This window comes from Suricata suricatta, chromosome 3 (assembly GCF_006229205.1).
Source record: "Suricata suricatta isolate VVHF042 chromosome 3, meerkat_22Aug2017_6uvM2_HiC, whole genome shotgun sequence".
Taxonomy (NCBI): Eukaryota; Metazoa; Chordata; class Mammalia; order Carnivora; family Herpestidae; genus Suricata; species Suricata suricatta.
In genome coordinates, this window is record NC_043702.1 from 4,059,199 (window position 1) to 4,076,714 (window position 17,516).

At 47.0% G+C, this 17,516-nt stretch overlaps 1 protein-coding gene across 1 annotated transcript in view; it reads left to right on the forward strand.

Annotated features, from left to right (window-relative positions):
* The window catches only part of ASB18 (ankyrin repeat and SOCS box containing 18), a 55,673-nt gene that overhangs the window by 22,174 nt on the left and 15,983 nt on the right, over positions 1-17,516 (forward strand). The window lies entirely within an intron of this gene.

Here is a 17,516-nt window from a genome sequence, read left to right on the forward strand (position 1 = left end):
GGACCCGCCTGAGCCCCCACCCTGGCCCCTGCCTCGCGACTCACACCCGGAGCCCCTAGGATCCCAGACCCGGACCCCACCGCGCCCCAAAGAGGACTGGATCCTCCTCGCAGCGTAGGCCCCGGAGCCCGGCCCCCAGGTCGCAGCTAGGCCCCCAAATCCTGACTCCCCTGGACCCCCAAACCCCGGACCCCGACTCCCCAAGGGCCCCCGGGCCCCAGGTCGCAGGCCCCGGACCCCGGACCCCGACTCCCCCGACTCCCCCGGCCCCGGACCCCGGACCCCGACTCCCCCGACTCCCCCGGCCCCGGCCCCCGGGCGGGTGTAATTAGCGCTTGATTGCGAGCGCGAGGCGGGAGGCGCCACACCGAGGTAATGAGCGGGGTGATCACAGGCCCGCCGACGCCGGCGCCGACGCATGCTAAAAGGCCACTGGCGGAGTTGGAGGCTGAAAAATTAGGGTTTTTAATGATAATTTTATGCAGAATAATTGTCACAGTGTGACACAAATGGTTAGCGCCTCGGGCGGGGCTTCGGAGTCCCACAGGAAGCCGCGCTGCGCCCGCGTCTCGGTGCTGGAGGTTCTGCAGCTGCCGCCCCTCCTCCTCCCAGTGCGCGGCCCGCGAGTCCCGGCAGGGGCGTCCTGGCCTGGGGCTCACGCTTGGGCGGCTCGGCCTGCACTCTGTCATCCAGACACCGCTTTAGTCGGAACGCTCTGGTCCCTGCCCTCGGGGCTGTAATTTCTTGGCTCTCTTCACTGCGGTAGGGATTAAATACGATCACCGTGTTAAGAACCGGCAGGGCTACTGGGCTTTCGGTGACCCGGGGGAAGGGGGAGGGCACCACCCACCAATGTCACTGGAGATGAGGACAGGGACTGCGAAAGGCATGAGGACTACCGGGTCCTGGGAGTGACCGAAGGAAAAAATATTCTAACTATATAAACGTTTTACGTTTATTTATTTTGAGAGAGTGTGCACCTGCAGGAGTGGGGGAGGGGGAGCGAGAGCGAGAATCCCAAGCTGGCTCAGCATTGTCAGTGGTAGAGCCCAAGGGGGGGCTCGATCACACCAGGACTCCATCTCACCAACGGCAAGATCATGACCTGAGCCACGATCCAATCGCATGCTTAACCCCCTGAGCCACCCAGGCGCCCCCTAAAAATAGATGTCTTAAAGCAGCTTCACCCAGTGCCGCTGGCATATATTGCACTTAAGTGTGCAGTTTGCTAAATCAGGCCCCACATATGCATTCACGAGACCATCCCCACAGTCCCCACAGTCAAGGTAGTGAACACACCCGGCCCGGTCACGAGTTGCCCTGCCCCACTGTTATGCCCCCCTCCCCTCCTCCATTATTATCCCACGAATCTGCTTTTCATCACTGTAATTTAGTCTGAATTTGCCAGTATTTTACATTGTGTCTGGCTTCTTTCATGCATCATAATTACTTAGAGATTCATCATACTGGTTCATGCATCCATAATTCACTCTGTCCCATTGCGGAGCCGTCTTCCGATGGGACTACCACAATGTGTTCTCCGTTCGAACGCTGAAAGACATTTGATTGTTCAGATGTTGAGGCCCCCCCCCCGTTTTTTTTTTTTACATAGGGTTGTTTTCTTCTTAAAATTTGAGATTCCTTTATATGTTGAGTTCAAGACCCTTGTCAGACATATAATTGAAAATATCATCTCCCAAACTATGAGTTATATTTTCTTCTTTTTTTTAATGTTTATGTCTTTATTTTATTTTGAGAGAGAGAGAGAGAGAGAGAGCGAGGGAGGAGCAGAGAGAGAAAAAGACATAGAATCTGAAGCAGGCTCCAGGCTCTGAGCTGTCAGCACAGAGCCCGATGTTGGTGGAATCAGCTTATCAATTTTTTTCTTTAGGAATCACCTTGGGTTATAATATCTAAGAAAAAAGATCTTTGCCTAACCCAGAGTCACAAATATTTCCTCCTGAATTTTCCTTTATAAATTTAATGATTTTACATTTTGCATTTAAGTCTATGACCCATTATTTGTTAATTTCTGCATATGCTGTGAGGTATAGATTGAAGTTTTTTCTTTGCATGCAGACGTCCGAGTGTCCCAACACCATTTGTCAGAGTCTGTCCTTTCTCCCCTGAACTGCCTTTGCACTTTCTTCTAAAATCACCTGAGTACAGATGAGTGGACGTCTTTCTGGACTCTCTTGATGGTACACACAGGACAAAACCTGACTGATTCAGTTGATAGAGAGCCGCTCGTAAACTCAGACCATTTATCACTTATAAAAACAAGGAAAAAAGGAGCCGGTGCCTCGTCCCAAACACCAAGAAGGGCAACTCCTGCCAATACCTAGATCAGCGGTGGTTCAAGACCTTGGCTTACGCAGCCTATGTGGATACATGCAAGGTTTCCAGGGCTCCACGGCAGAGCCGTTCCAGTATTTGAATTCTATTTTATCGGCCTATGTGACAGTTTTGACACCAGCACGGCCTTGTCTTGAATACTACGGCTCCGTAAGAAACCTCGAAGTTGGGCAGTGGAAGTTCTTGGCGTCATTCTTGGTCAAAGATGGTTTGGCTAGTCTAGCCCCTTCGCATTTCCATGTAAGTTTTAGAACCGGTTTGTCAATTTCTATTTTAAAAACAAGCTGCCGGGTTCTGACTGGGGTCAGAATCATCCTTGAATCTCCTCGGTTGACCTATAGATCCATCTATCGATTTGGGGAGAAGTAGCATAATAAACACAAGCAAGCTCTCCATTTCTTTAGGTCTTTACTTTCTCTCTGCTGTGTTACTTAGTTTTCAGTGTACAGGACTGACACATATTTATCAGATTTCTCCCTAAATTTTTTTTGTGCTTTGTAAATGGTATTTTTTAATTTAAATTTTTGATCGCATGTAGGCGTTATATAAAATCAATAATTTATTTTTTCATATTGATATTGTATCTTGCAATGGTGTTAAACTCACTAATTTTTTTCATAACTCATTGTAAATTCCATGAGATTTCCGTGCAGGCAGCCATGTGATCTTCGAAGAAACACAGTTTTATTTCTTCAACTGATGCATTTTATTCCTTTATCTTGTTTATTGCACTGGCTAGAATCTTCTGTGCAATGACAAAGAGAAGTAGTAAGAGCAGACAACTTTTCTTTCTCCTGATCTTAGAGGAAAGCCTAAGTCTTTCACTGTTAAGTAAGATATTAGATATTGGATTTTTGTAGATGAACTTTTCGAGATTGAGAGATCTCCCCTCTATTTCTAGCTTGCTGAAAGTTTTTATTATGAATTGATATCAAATTTTCTCAAATGCCTTTTCTGCATATTTAGAGATGATCATACAGTGTGTTTCTTAGTCTGTTAGTATAGTGATTTACGTTGTTTTTCAAACGTTACACCAACCTTGCCATCACTTGATCGTGAATATTATCCATTTTAATAAAGTATTGGGTTTGATTAGGTGGGAAAAATTTTAATCTATATCTATGTTCACAAGAGATATTGGTGTGTAATTTTCTTTTCTTGTAATGTCTTTATCTGATCTTGATCTCAGAGTAACACTGGCCTCAAAAATGAGTTGGAAAGTGTCTCTTTCTCATCCATTTTGTTGAAGAGCTAGTATAAAATTGTTATTTCTTTCACAAATGTTTGGTAGTGAGGCACTTGGGTGGCTCAGTCAGTTGAGCATCTGACTCTTGATTTCAACTTGGGTCATGATCCCAGGGGTCATGGGATTGAGACCCATATTGGGCTCCATGCCCAACATGGAGCCTGCTTAGGATCCCCCTCTCTCTCTTTCTCTGTCTCTCTGTGTCTCTCTCTGTCTCTCTCTCTCTCTCTCTCTCTCTCTCTCTCCCTCTCTGCCCCTCTCCTGCACTCAGCCACTCTCTCTGTAAAAAAAATAAAAAATATATTTGGTAGAATTCATCAACGAAGCTACCTGGGCCTGAAGTTTTCTTTGTGAGAAGGCTTTTAAGTGTTAATCCCATTTCTTTAACAGCTATAGCACTACTCCAAATACTTCTTCTTGAGTGAGCTTTGATAGCTCATACCTTTCCAGAGATTTACCTCTTCCAGCCATGTTGTTGAATTTATTGGCATAAGTTGTTCTTTATTAGCCTTTTAATTTGTAAAATCTATAGTTTTATCACCACTCTCACTTATGATATTGGAATTCATCACATAGCTTCTTTTATTTTCTTCCCTGATCAGTCTTGCTTTTGATTTCATTGATTTTTGTTTGTTTCTTTTACTGTTTTCTATTTCACTAACTTTCACTATGGTCTTTATTATTCTCCCTTCTTTGATTACCTTGAATTTCATTTGCTCTTCTTCCAATTTCTTTTTTTTTTTAATGTTTTATTTTATTTGTGATACAGAGAGACAGAGCATGAGAGGGGGAGGGGCAGAGAGAGAAGGAGACACAGAACCGGAAGCAGGGTCCAGGCTCCGAGCTAGCTGTCAGCACAGAGCCTGATGCAGGGCTCAAACCCATGAACATGAGATCTGACCTGAGCCGAAGTCGGAGGTTTAACTGACTGAGCCACCCAGGTGCCCAGCTTCTTCCAATTTCTGAAGACAGAAACTAATGTCATTGATTTGATGATTTTTTTATTTTCTAATATAGGCTTCCTTTTGATGCTATACATGTCCTGATATGTATTGTGTTAGCTAAATCCCACAACTATTAATGTTATATTTTCACTTTCAATCAGTTTTAAATTCTTTGTAATTTGTCTTTTGATTTTTTTCTTTGACCACAGTTACATAGAACTGTGTTATTTAGTTTTCAAATATTTGGGTGTTTTCTGGCTATCTTTCTAGTATTGATTTCTAATTTCTTTCCATGTGGTAAGATAACTTACTCTGTATCACTTTACTCCTTTTAAATTTGAGTATGCTTTTATTATCCAAAATATATTCTCTCTTAACAAATATTCCATGTACACTAGCCAAGAACTTGTATTCCACTGTTATTGAGAGGAGTGTTCTATAAATGTCAATTGAGTCAGGTTGCCTAGTACTATTGTTTAAGACTTTTATACCTTACTGTTTTCTGCCTGCTTGTTTTACAAGTTATTGAAAGAGAAGTGTTGAAATTGCTGACTACAATCATTTTGTCTATTTTTCTATATAGTTTTATCAATTTTTGCTTCAAATATTTTGAAGGCTTGTTATGAAGTACGTAGATGTTTAGCATTCGTAAGTCCTCTTGAAGAACAGACCTCTATCATCATGAAAAGATATTCTTTATCTCTGGTAATATTCTTTGCTCTAAAATCTACTAAGCCCCCTATTAATATATCTAGTCTGATGTTAATATAGATTTCTCTTGAATAGTCTTATCATAGTATATATATATATTTTCCATCTGCACTAGTTACTTATTGCTGCATAATAAATCACCATAAACTTAGAGACCTGAAACAACACACATTTCTTATCTCAAAGTTCCTGTGGGTGAAAGTCTGGAAATGGCTTAGTTAGGTTCTCTACTTCAGAGTCACTCACAAGCTGCAATCAAGATGTCAGCAAGGGCCAGGGTCTCATCTGAAGGAACAACTGGAAAAAAATCTGATGCCAAACTCACATGGTCATCAGCAGAATTCAGTTCCTCAGGGACTGTGGACTGAAGGCCTCAGTTTCTTGCTGACAATTGATTGAAGGCCAACCTCAGTTTTTGCCTTTATTTTTAAGTAGATTTCTTGTTGGCAGCCTATAATTGGATCCTTTTTTTAATCCAATCTGATAGTCTCTGCCTTTTAACTGGGTGTTTACATCATTTACATTTAATGTGATTTTGATATGGCTAAGTTCAAGTCAAACATCCTGCTGGTTTTTTTCAATCCATTCTTTGTTTCCTTTATTTTCTTTTTTCTACCTTCTTCTGTATTAATTGAGGAATTTTTATGATTCCATTAATCTCCTTTTTTGACTTATTCTACACAACATTTTGTTGTGTTATTTTAGTAGTTGCTTTGGGGTTCATAGTATATATATATCTTTATCCATCTGCTCTCAAATAATACTACACTATTTTACCTATAGTATAACAGTATACTTCCATTTCTCTCCTCCTAGCCTTTGTGTTAATGGTGTCACCTAGTGTACTTCTACACCCAAGTCCTGCAATAAATTGATTTTGTTTTGTTCTAATAGTCCATACCCTTTTACATATATTGAAGTAATAAGAAAAAAGTTTGTATATTTACCCAGATCATTCTTATTTCCAGTTTCCTTCATCCCTTTGTATAGATCAAAAATTTCACCTTTTATCATTTCCTTCCTGCTTGAAAGGCTTTCTTTAACATTTCTTGTAGTGATGAATTCTCTCAGTTTCTGTGTGTTTGAAAAACTCCTTATTTCACCTGAGTGTTTGAAGGGTGCATTTTTAGGTAAAGAATTCTAGGTTGCCAGGGTGGGGGGGGGGGTTGTTTCAGTGTTTTAAATATGTAGCTCCATTGTCTTTAACTTTTTTATAAATGAAAAGTCTATTGTCCTTTATTTTTGTTCTTTTGTAATAATGTCCTTTTCCCAGCTTAAAATTTTTCTCCTTATCACTGATCATAAGCAGTTTGGTAATAATGTGTTTTGATGTGGTTCTGTTTACATTTCTTGTCCTTGAGATTTATTGGGTTTCTTGGACCTGAGGGCTTATAATTTTCATCATATTTGGAAAAAGTTTGGTAGTTATTTCTTCACATTTCTTCTGTATGATCCCCTCCTCTCTTTCAGGGACTCTAATTACATGTACATGACACCATTTTACATTGTTCCACAGCTCACTGATGCTGTTATGTTTTTTCTTCTGTAATTGGTTTATCTTTTGTTCTAAAATATATGATCTGCCATTATTCCCATATAATGTATTTTTAATCTCAGATATTATAGTTTTCAACTTTAGAAGTCCAATCTTAGGTCTTTTTCGTATCTTTCACAACTTTACTTAATACGTTCAGCCTTTCCTCTAGCTTCTCAAGCTTACAGAAATGGTCTTAACTATTTTAAAGCCCCTGTCTACTAATTCTATCCTCTGGGTCCATTTTAATTGACTGAGGTTTTCTTTTTTTTCTCTTTATCTTATTGGGTGTGGATATTTTTCTATCCCCATCAATATTCTTGATCTCTGCTCCGGAATGTAAAGTTACTTGGAAATCTTTTGATCCTTTTGGGTCTTGCTTTTAAGCTTTGTTAGGAAGGATCAGAGCAGTGTTTAGCCTAAAGTTAATTTTTTCCCTACTACTGAGACCATTCTCTTCCTGGTACTCTAGCCCATGCCCCATTATACCTGAGGTTTTACACACTGGTTGCTGAGAACAGACACTGTTCCTGAACTAGTACGTACTGTGGGCACGATTCCCTCTCTTGTGGGGTGCCGCTCCTCCGGTCTTGAACAGTTGCCTCACACAAACACTAATCAGTACTCAGCTGAATACTCAAGGGGACATTCTGCAAAGTTCTTTCTCTGTGAAGACACCCCACGCCCGGCACTCTGCCTTGCAAACTCTAACGGCCTTGGCTTCCCCAGGCCCCTTGATCCATCTCCTCAACTCTGAGAGCCCACTGGGCTCTTCACCGTGTCCCAGGCCCTTTGGGAGGTCAAGAAATTCGGTGTTTGCCAGTCATGTTGGTAAATTCAAACCTTGTGACCCACTTCTGTCCTCAGCTGCAGGCATTCTTACTTTCTAGCTTAACTTTAATGAAAGCTGCGTAAAAGGCATTTGGAAATTTTCCGTGCTATCTTTGCAACTCTTTCCGTAAATCTAAAATAATTTAAAAATTAAAAGAGTTTTAAAAACCAAGTTTGCTTGATACCTTAGGCTCCAGCCTCCCACTTTACAATATCAGGAAAATATTGCTTTTTACTAAGAAGTGAGAAAGAAACACCTACTCAGAACACAAACGCTGTGAATTCTCTCAATAGCTCTTCTGCCAAACCAACACGCTCACATTTGGGGTCATAAAGAGCTGAAATCCATGCAGATCTTTAGCACTACGGCACATAACTGTGTGATAGAAACTAATTTCCTGACTCTAGTTGGTTTTTCAGAAATCACACAGATCCAGGACATTGTTTAATAAGGACTTTTAAAATGCCTTTGTATTAACATGGAGCTTTTTAAATTTCTTTTCTTTTGTCTTCCTCTTTCTCCTCCTCCTCGTCTTCTCATTCCTTGCCTGCCTCTATGTGTCTCTCTGTATGAATCTTTCTCCCTGGTGATTTAATTTGACAGTCTTGACTTCTCTAAATCCTGGTTATTGGGGGAAAGTTTGAGATAAGTGATGAATATACCAGAAGTTCAGGCAGAACTATGCAACAGCTGACTTAGAATCCCTTCCATACCAATGATTATAATGGAAAATGCTGGCGGATTCCATTGAACACCTCTACAATAACATAGCCAACTACCTTGAAGGATAAAAAGGTAACAGATGTCAGAAAGGGCTTGGGGTTTCGACCACAGCTTTTCAGCTCTAAAGATTCCCCCTAAAGTTAGACTCCGAGGAGGTCTGGCTTCGGGTAGTATAAACATATTATCACTTTGACAAGAAAGAGCTACCTTCTCCAGAATCTTTTTATACATAGTAGATTTTAGGTCATCCTTAATTTTTTTACCTTACAGTAGAGAGGGGGTCGTTGACCTACGTACAAAGCCATTTCATTTCCTTACTCTTGATGACAATGGTCTCCACACCTAGGGACCCACTTCTGCTCCAGCCTCTTTTAGTCAGCAATTCACTGTGGGTGCAGGACTTGAAAACCTTTGAGTCTCTGAGTTCCTGGGATTAAAAAAGAAAAATTATCTGTGCTTCCTTCCAACCAGCAAGCTTCAGAATTCAGAATTCAACACACAAAAAGGGATATCAGAGCTTTAATCTAGGAGCCTTTTGAAGAGATTTTCCCAAAAAGAAAAGTTCCGGGAAAGTTACTCTCTTCACGTTAGGCGCCTGCATGTCAGCCTCGCCCTATTTATTACCAGACTCCTCTCCTTGACCCTTTTTTATTTAATCTGAGATAATTAAAATGAGAAAAGGATTCGTAGAATCCTGATTCTTTTTTTTCATTGAAAGTTATCTTGATTTAAACGGAAGTGAGGAAGACGTCCTTCCTTCATGAGCATATTAGTAAAAAGCATGCATGTTTACTTTTCTTGTCCCGGTTGGATTAATTTAACTTGATAAAAAAAATCACTCAGAAGCCAGCATTGGACCCGTGGAAGCAGCTAATTTCCTTAACAATCACTGAGGAGAATCAGGGGACGGTGCTTTTCTAGCTCAGACCAGGCAGGCTGAAATCCAGACAGAGAGAAAGAAAGTATTACTTTTCCTGAGGCAAGAAAGGCATTCTCTGGTCAGATTCAAGCACAGAGAACTGCTCAAAGTCCTCACACTAACCCCAAAAGTCTCCACCGGATAACAGGAAGTTTTACCTGCGCAAGATGCCAGCCTCGTGGGACTTGTTACATAATCCAGAAAACTGTCTGCTCTCTCCACACCCCAGATGAATGATTGATTGATTGATTGAGGGGAGAAGACATGGCCTGACTTAACAGAGATCTGAGGCATCAGAAGGATACAAAGAACAGGTGTCAGGGAGGGGCCACCCCACTGGGTGATTTGATATTTGTAGAACTTCACGCCTTCCTGAGCTCTCCCAACTCTCTTACTTCCTGTGGTCCTCCAGCAGGCTCACAAGGCATGGTTACCCCAGGCTACAGACTAAGAAACTGAGTCTCAGCCAGGGCCCATGTTTTGTCCTTGATGGGAGGCACACAGTGGAAATGCCAAAAGCCAAGTGTGAGAAAGACCAATGCTGAACGATACCTCTCCCCTGTTCACCTAAGTTCTTTTCAAACTGCCGGTATAGTCAGGAAGTCGCTCTGCTCATTTCCAGCCGCACCTTCCAGACATGTGCCAGTCACAGGGGTCTATGCCCCTCCCTGACCTTGGATGGCCTCTCAGATTCAGGAGCTCTCTGGTCATTTGCCTACAACTCATTGTCAGGAATTAAAGGAGGTAATGGAGGCCAAATCAAACCTTTACCTTCTGGGCAAAAGCCTGGACCAGACACTTCGGAAAAGATATATAAATGGCCAACATGCAAATAAAAAGGTGTCAACATCACTAATCCTCAGGGAGATGCAAATTAAAACTACAAGGAAAAATTTACTGTTTTACATCCATTAAAGTGGCTGAAGTCAAAATCACTGACAAATACTGACCATCACCAAGAATGCAAACAGAATTCTTGAATGCCACATAATAATATAATCACTTCAATAACATGTTTGGCAATGTCTTTTAAAGTTAAATAGGGGCACCTGGGTGGCTCAGTCGATTAAGCAATCGGCTTCGGCTCAGGTCATGATCTCACGGGGTTCGTGAGATCCCACGGGGTTCATGGGTTCAAGCCCCGTGTCGAGCTCTGTGCTGACAGCTAGCTCAGAGCCTGGAGCCTGCTTCAGATTCTGTGTCTCCCTCTCTCTCTGACCCTCCCCTGCTCGTGCTGTCTCTCTCTCTCTCTCAAAATTAAATAAAAAACATTTAAAAAAAATTTTTAAAGAAATAAAGTAGATGTCTTAAAAAAATAAAAATAAAGTTAAATATACACCTGGCAGCTATTCCAACTTCTACATATTTACCCAAGAGAAATGAGAATGTATGTCCACAAGAAGACTTACACGAAGATGTTCGTAGCAGCTTTATTCATGATAGCCAAAAAAACAGAGATACACAAATGTCCAACAGTATCAATAGAAGAGGGCATGTCGATACTGTGATATATCCAGACAATTAAATATGACTCAGAAATAAAAATGAGCAAGTTACTGTTGCACACAAAATGAATGTCAAAGACACCATGCTGATTAGAAGAAGCCAGACACCAAAAAGGAGAAAATACTAGAAAACTAAACCATGAGAGAAATCAGAACTGTGGTCGCCTGTGGGTGGTGACGGCAGCAAACACAAGGAAACTTCTGGGAGAGAGTAAAACATTCTACATTTTGCCTGGAATGTCATTTACACAGGTGTATTCCTTCGTCAAAATGTATACAACTGTAGTCTGAAGACTGTGCACTCCTCTGTATGCAAAGTTTACCTCGCTTTAAAAATTCCTACATAAAACTTTTCTCTCATCCAATTCCAAGCTCCCCCACTTTTTCCTACCCCCACTTAAAAAGGGAGTAGAGTCCTTTCTCTTTAGCTCATTCTGCATTTTGCCTCTGGGTCTTCCTCTTCATCCATTATATTGAGATCAGAGGAGGAAAGAGAGGCTGCCCATTTCTTGTTGATGAAGGGACACTGGTGAAGCTTCTAGAAAGTCAGATACTACTTCAGGGGCCAGTGAGACAAACCGTGGAGATGACTTCACGAAGCTTGTTCCTTCAATCATTTCTCAAATGCAGAGTTTCACTTGCGATCTGGGGAGAATTTGCCCAAAATATCATCACCAGCCACAACCATCCATCACTTCAGAAAAAAATTTAAGTGGTGGCCATCACTCAGAGAGAAAGCATAAGGACAGAAATGGCCGGCTGGTTTCTCTCTCAATCTTCCCGTACCCTTAAGGATTTGTCCATTCACATCAACCATTTCAATTGTAAACATTCATGCCTGATAGTCGAAGCTGAACATCCCTGAAGAAACAGAAAGAGAAGAAAATACAGAACAGAAAGGGGCGGGGGGCGGGTCCCCACAGGACAGCCTCAGCAGAGGGTCCAGGGAACGAAAGTGGAACAGCTCCTCCATCAAAGTCCCTGGGCGCTGGCTTCCCCATCCTTATTCAGAGCCAACTGGGCAGCCTATCCACTGGAGGGAAGCTTCCTGCAACGGCTTCATTAGAAAACACGGTTGTGTTTTCCTCCCCAGGCCCCCCCACGTCCCCTGCCCCCCACAGGCTGGGACTTGCCCAGCGCCCAGACAGCCCAAGCAAGCCCTGGGGCTCCAGGCATCCTGCCCCGGGACGGACGCGTCTCCAGCCCATCAGCCTGCATGTCAACTCTGTGGAGGAAACACAGTGGCAACGATGATCCAACAAGACTGGCTCATGCCACTCACTGCGCACATTGAGCGTGAGACGCCGTCTGCCTGTCAGAGGGACCGGACGGCAATCACGGAAGGAGATGGTGCAGGGCGGCCAGGACTGGCCAAGGCCCCCAGCTACCTCGGGCGACAGGAAACACCGTCCCGTGTCTTGGTGGTTGCTGAATCATGCTGAGGTGATGGCTGCGGCTCCCAGCCCAAGCGGGCTGTGCTGGCTGTGGGGTCAACGTCATCTCCCACGTTCCTAACCTTGAGATCATTGCCCAGACCTCAAAAAACTGAATCCAGCTGGGGGAATGGGATCTTGTGGGCGGAGCTGCCGGTGTGACTGGGTGAGAAGCAGCTGCTGGACCCGCCCCCGGCACCAAGTCCCCGAGCCTGGTGGCCTCCCTGCCTCGCCCTGCCTTCTGGCTCCTGCAGCAAGTCCGTCCAGAAATTGTGTGACTGGCACAGAGAAGACCCGCTTCTCTCCGCTCTCGACTCCCTGAATGAGGAACGGAGGAATCAAGGACTGAATGAAAAGTTAATTTTCCCTGGAAAATGCCTAGCACGGTGCCTGGCTCAGAGAGAGAGTGTCACAAATGACATAGCAGGCGGGTGGCCTGAGACCCCCACGTCGTCGCTTCCTGCCTGCATGGCCCTTCTGTAAGTCACCGGTCTTTTAAGCCTCAAGGTTCCCGCTGCAAGTTCCAGCTACAATGCAGATTTGTCCCAACAACTACAGATAACCTTTTTTAAAAAATAACTTAAAAGATCAAGTCTAGAGACCTCTCAGCTCAGATCCAGAGGCTGTGAAATACCTCTTTTGAAGGCTTTCTATAAACCAAGTAACGGGGGGTGCCTGGGTGGCTCAGTCGGTTAAGCGTCTGACTCTTGACTTCGGCTCAGGTCATGATCTCATGGTTCACGAGTCCGAGCCCCAAGGTGGGGTCCACGCTGATAGCGCAGAGCCTGCTTGGGATTCCCTCACTCTCTTTCTCTCTCTGCCCTCCCACGCTTGCTCATCGCATGCTTGCTCTCTCAAGAATAATTAAAAAAAAAAACACCAGGTAATGGGGAGGAGGGGGACAGAAGAAGACAAGCACGGAGCAGACCCAGGGGCCTCATGAGTTGCGGGGAGGCTTGGCAGGTGGTATAAAAGGGGAAGAGAGCAAGCGAAGAGCAGAAAAGCCCAGGCTGAAGATTCACATAGATTTCTGCACCTGCGAGGTCCCCAGGCAGCGCCTCCGGAAGATGCTAGAAGGTGGACAAGGTGTTGTGTCGGATGTGGACTCAGAGACCTGCTTCCCCGCTTAGAAGTAAGTTAAAATGACATTAATTCAACAGCCCTTGATGGGCTCATCTTTATTAACTCCTGCCTCGTGGCTCAAGCTCCCTTTCTGTGTACTGTCAACCTGAGGCCCCTGTCGCAGCCTGTCACCACAATCATCATCAAGGACGGGACGAGGGACGGCGGTGTGAGTGTGTGTCGGCGCCGCTTTGTATCAGAGCCGCTTGGCAGCCCCATCCCTGGAAGACAGGGACAAGTCGCGCCGGCAAGCCTGGCTGGGATGCACCCTTGGTTCCCGACAGGGGCCCGTTCTCCACCGGCCCCAGGCCTTCGTGACTCGCCTGTCAGGGCGGCCGGAAACCTGCTCACGAAATCTGCTCCCAGAGGAACGGACTCAGCCGAAGCTGGGCCGCCCGCACCACAAGCCCGGGCGGCGCTGTCCTCGTGGGCCGTTTCTTCTTCACCAGTGACCCTGACACACACAAGGCCAGGTCCAGCGGGTCCCCGAGACCGCTCTCACTTATCACGCTTCCTATGCCCGCCCCTGCCCTCTCTCCTTCAGACTCGCCTTCTTGGAGGTACTGCATCCATACTTCCTGAGGTCGCTGCTTCTACCTGGACAGGGCAATGGAAAACTTGAGCGGGATCTGGGCCCCCGGAGAGCTAGGCATTCTGACGCTCCACGAACGGTTGTGGTGGCCGGTGGGGGTGGGTTTGTTACCATCAACCTCCGCTGTTCCTCTCTCGAACCGTGGCTCTGATTCATTCCGGAAATTTTGAAAATACAGGCGGACAGAAAGGAACTAAAAGCGTCCCTCGCCCCACCATCCGCAGGTAAAACACACCGGCCTGTACGTTTCTAGGCTTGTTTCGCTCGATGCCTGTACGTCTCTGGGTTTCTAAAAACCAAGCCTGTTCCGTGCTGTGTTGTAACCTAATCTTTTCACATACCCACTGTGAATAGCTTTCCGCGTCGTTACACAGACTCCCACACCTTCATTTCTGATGACTGCCCAGTGAGTGCCGGCAGAGATGTGCCTCCAACAATTGTTTGTGTTGTTTTCTCTCGGGCGTGTGGTCTGCAGCCTGCTACCTGCTGAAGGAAGTGCCCAGATTTAGCCAATTAGAGGCTCTTCATTAAAAATGACAAGGGCGCCCGCAGCCCTCCAGAGGGTGGGCCGGTGCCCTCGTGCTTCTGAAAGGGATCTTCGTTGCAAATAGCAGCTTGGCCAGCAGCCAGTGAGGCTCTGGATGGGGAGAAGAGGCCCGGCTGTATTTCCCGGTGGACGTCTTTGGAGAGGATGGGCTGCTTTAACACACACACACACACACACACACACACACACACACACACACACACACCAGTGGAAGGAAATGCTTTCGCGATTGTTTGGGAGCACACACAGGCTCAGCGGCAAAATGAGACGGAACCCTTGATTTCTAACCCCTGCTGCACTGTTCAGAATGCCCCCCAGAGCGACAGAGAGGAAGCAGAGCTGAAGCTCTCTGATTGTAAAATTTGCATCCTCTCTTAGCTGGTTATTGTCCCAAAGGACATTTCACATCAAATTGTACTTGTTTGCAAAGATTTTTCATCCAAGACAGGCCACCTCTCAAGATGACTGCCGATGCGGAGGCGAGAGGAATAGAAGGAATTAGGAATGCTGAGGGTCCCGGGGTAGAAATGTAAACGGATTTAAGGGCAGCCACTTCCAGGCTGGGAAACCCTCGACGACGTTCGGGCTGCAGAGCCCCAGCTAGGTAAATAACAGGAAAGAGAGCAGTGGCTTGAAGGAAAGCCAAAAGAGGTTCATTAACGAGATGCGTTAGTCCAACGAGCCTTTAGGGAATACCCATCGTGGGCTAGGTCTGCAGCAGGCATTGAAGAACGGAGACAAATAAAACCCCCATGTCTACACTCATGGAGCCGAGAGTCTCCAGAGAGGAGAAACGTGCACTGAACACTGGGAATGTGGTGTGATGCATGCTTTGCCCCAAGGTAAATGACAGCACAGAGGTAGGACCCGCTGCTGGCAGCCCTGGGAAAGTGTCAGAGAGGAAGAGGAAGGAAGAGAGGAAGGTGGGGGCATCCGGGGAGCACAGCATCCCAGGGAGGAGGAGCAGATGCCACCACGCCGGTTGGCACAGGGTGGAGCACCAGGAAGTAAAGCCGGTGAGGTCCGCGGCAGTGGGGTCGGCCCCCCGCCTGTGTCGGGGACACAGAGGAGCCGGCTGTGGCAGCACGTGGGAAGAGCCGTCCGGCTTTCCGCAGGCACCTATCACCGGAAAGGCTCTTTCTGGGTAATCAGGCTGGAGCAGGGAGCAAATGTAGAGTCTGTGGCAAAGGCTCAGGCACGAAATGACACGATCCTCCACAAAGGGCAGCGAGGTTGGGAATGGAGAGAGGAAGCAGTTCCAGGGATGAAGATGGAGGTCAAGTCAGCGGGGCCGAGTGACCAGTGGAAATGTGGGGCAGCTGGGTGACAAAGAAAAGGCAAAGAACAAGCCAGTTGCAGAGCAAGACCCCCACGGAGGCAGAAGAGGACTACATCTGGGGCCAGATGATCGAGAGGGCCTCCCTTCCCCGGACACACGGAAGCAGGACAGAAAGACCGGTGCAGAGACAGATTGTAGTAAATGTCTATCTGGACTCACGGGCAGAGAGCGCGAGCTCTGGATGAGGCAGGACTAGATGGTTGACAGGGAGGAGAGGAGAAAGAGCACCTCCAACACTGAGTTGTTGGTCACCACACACTCCCGGGCCTTGGGGAGCGTGTGGTCACCAACACGGCTAGTTGTGTATGTGACCTGGGTGGGAGCCCGTATCTGAGAACTGGATCTCCTCCACACAGCAGCCAAATGGGGAAGAGCAGGTGGATGACCACGGGGCTCAACATGGAAGACACGGCCACTTGGGTCCCTTCAGTTCCAGGGAGCTAGGATGCCCAGTGAGTGACCACAGCGCCACCCAGGAAGGAAGGAAGCCAGCCGGGCTGAGGGATGAGGGGGCTAGGACTCAAGTCTCAGCAGAGCAGAGATGAGAAGGGGGCCCACGGGCCTGGCCCAGCCAGCAGGCCCAGAGGCTTGGCCTGAGGCCTGCGTGTTGGAGCGTCAGACTCCAAAGACAAGGCAAGCACGCTGATGGCTGTGTCCGGGAGCTGGCCCGGGAGCAGGTGTTGGGGCAGTGTCCACGAGCGACAAGAGTCCGCACAAAGCAGGAGGGTCTGTGCAAGTGGCCACCTGCTTTCAGGGAGAGTTTCCCACCGGTGTCTGAGGCCCAAGGTCCAGCATGAGCCTTGCCTGCTCACCAGACTGCCGTCCACGCCTCGGGAAGAGTCTGGGGTTCTCCCAGTGCGGAGGAGGCTCTGATGGACCGCGCTCCGGGGAGACGCCCTGGTGCCTGGGTAGTAGGACACTCTGGGGATCCAGCCAGTGAACCGGGGGCAGCAGCAGACTCTCACCTCCGGGGGAGACCGGTGTCCTACGGGAGTCTAGACCCCCCAGGAGACCACTGGGGTCTGTACTCAAACGGGTACAGCCGAGAGCCACAGTCTCCAAGGCAAGTCTGGTGGAAACAGAGGTAGCCCGACGATTAGACGTGTTCCACCTACGCCTGCAGCCCTGTATGAAGCCACCCCAAGGCCAGCTGGTGTCAGTGCCTTGAAGGGTGCATGGACTCCCTCTATGGGAGCGCAGGGTCTTGCCTCGCACCACCACCAAGCCGAGCAGTTTGCAGCAGTTGCCCGCCGGCTAAGGAAGAGCCTGACGGTCTAGGGGACCCTCCTCAGAAGCAGGCCTCCCAAGCCCTCTGTGACCGCCAGCCATGACAAAGGGCCCAGGTAATGAGCGCTTTCGTGCTGGCTGTCCTTTGAACCATATTCCCTTCCAGAGTAGCACCAAGCAGGTCCAACTTCCTCCTAAAGTCTAACTCTGCACGTGGATTCTTAGGAAACGTTGCTAGCGATTTCCACCGTGTGTAACCAGCCGGCCTCACACCTCGCCCCGCCCGACCCCGGGTCTGCCAGGATCTCATATTTGCTCCCCAGCTCAGTCTCCACTTCCATAGCCCGGGCACCGGACTGCGGAGCCCGGGTCCCTTCTCTCGGGGCCATCCACGCTTTCCACGACCCCAACCGAGGCCAGGGGTGATAGCGGCGTGGCCGGGGAGGGGGGGGGCGGGGCGGGGGGGCAGGGGGCGGACCCCCCGCGC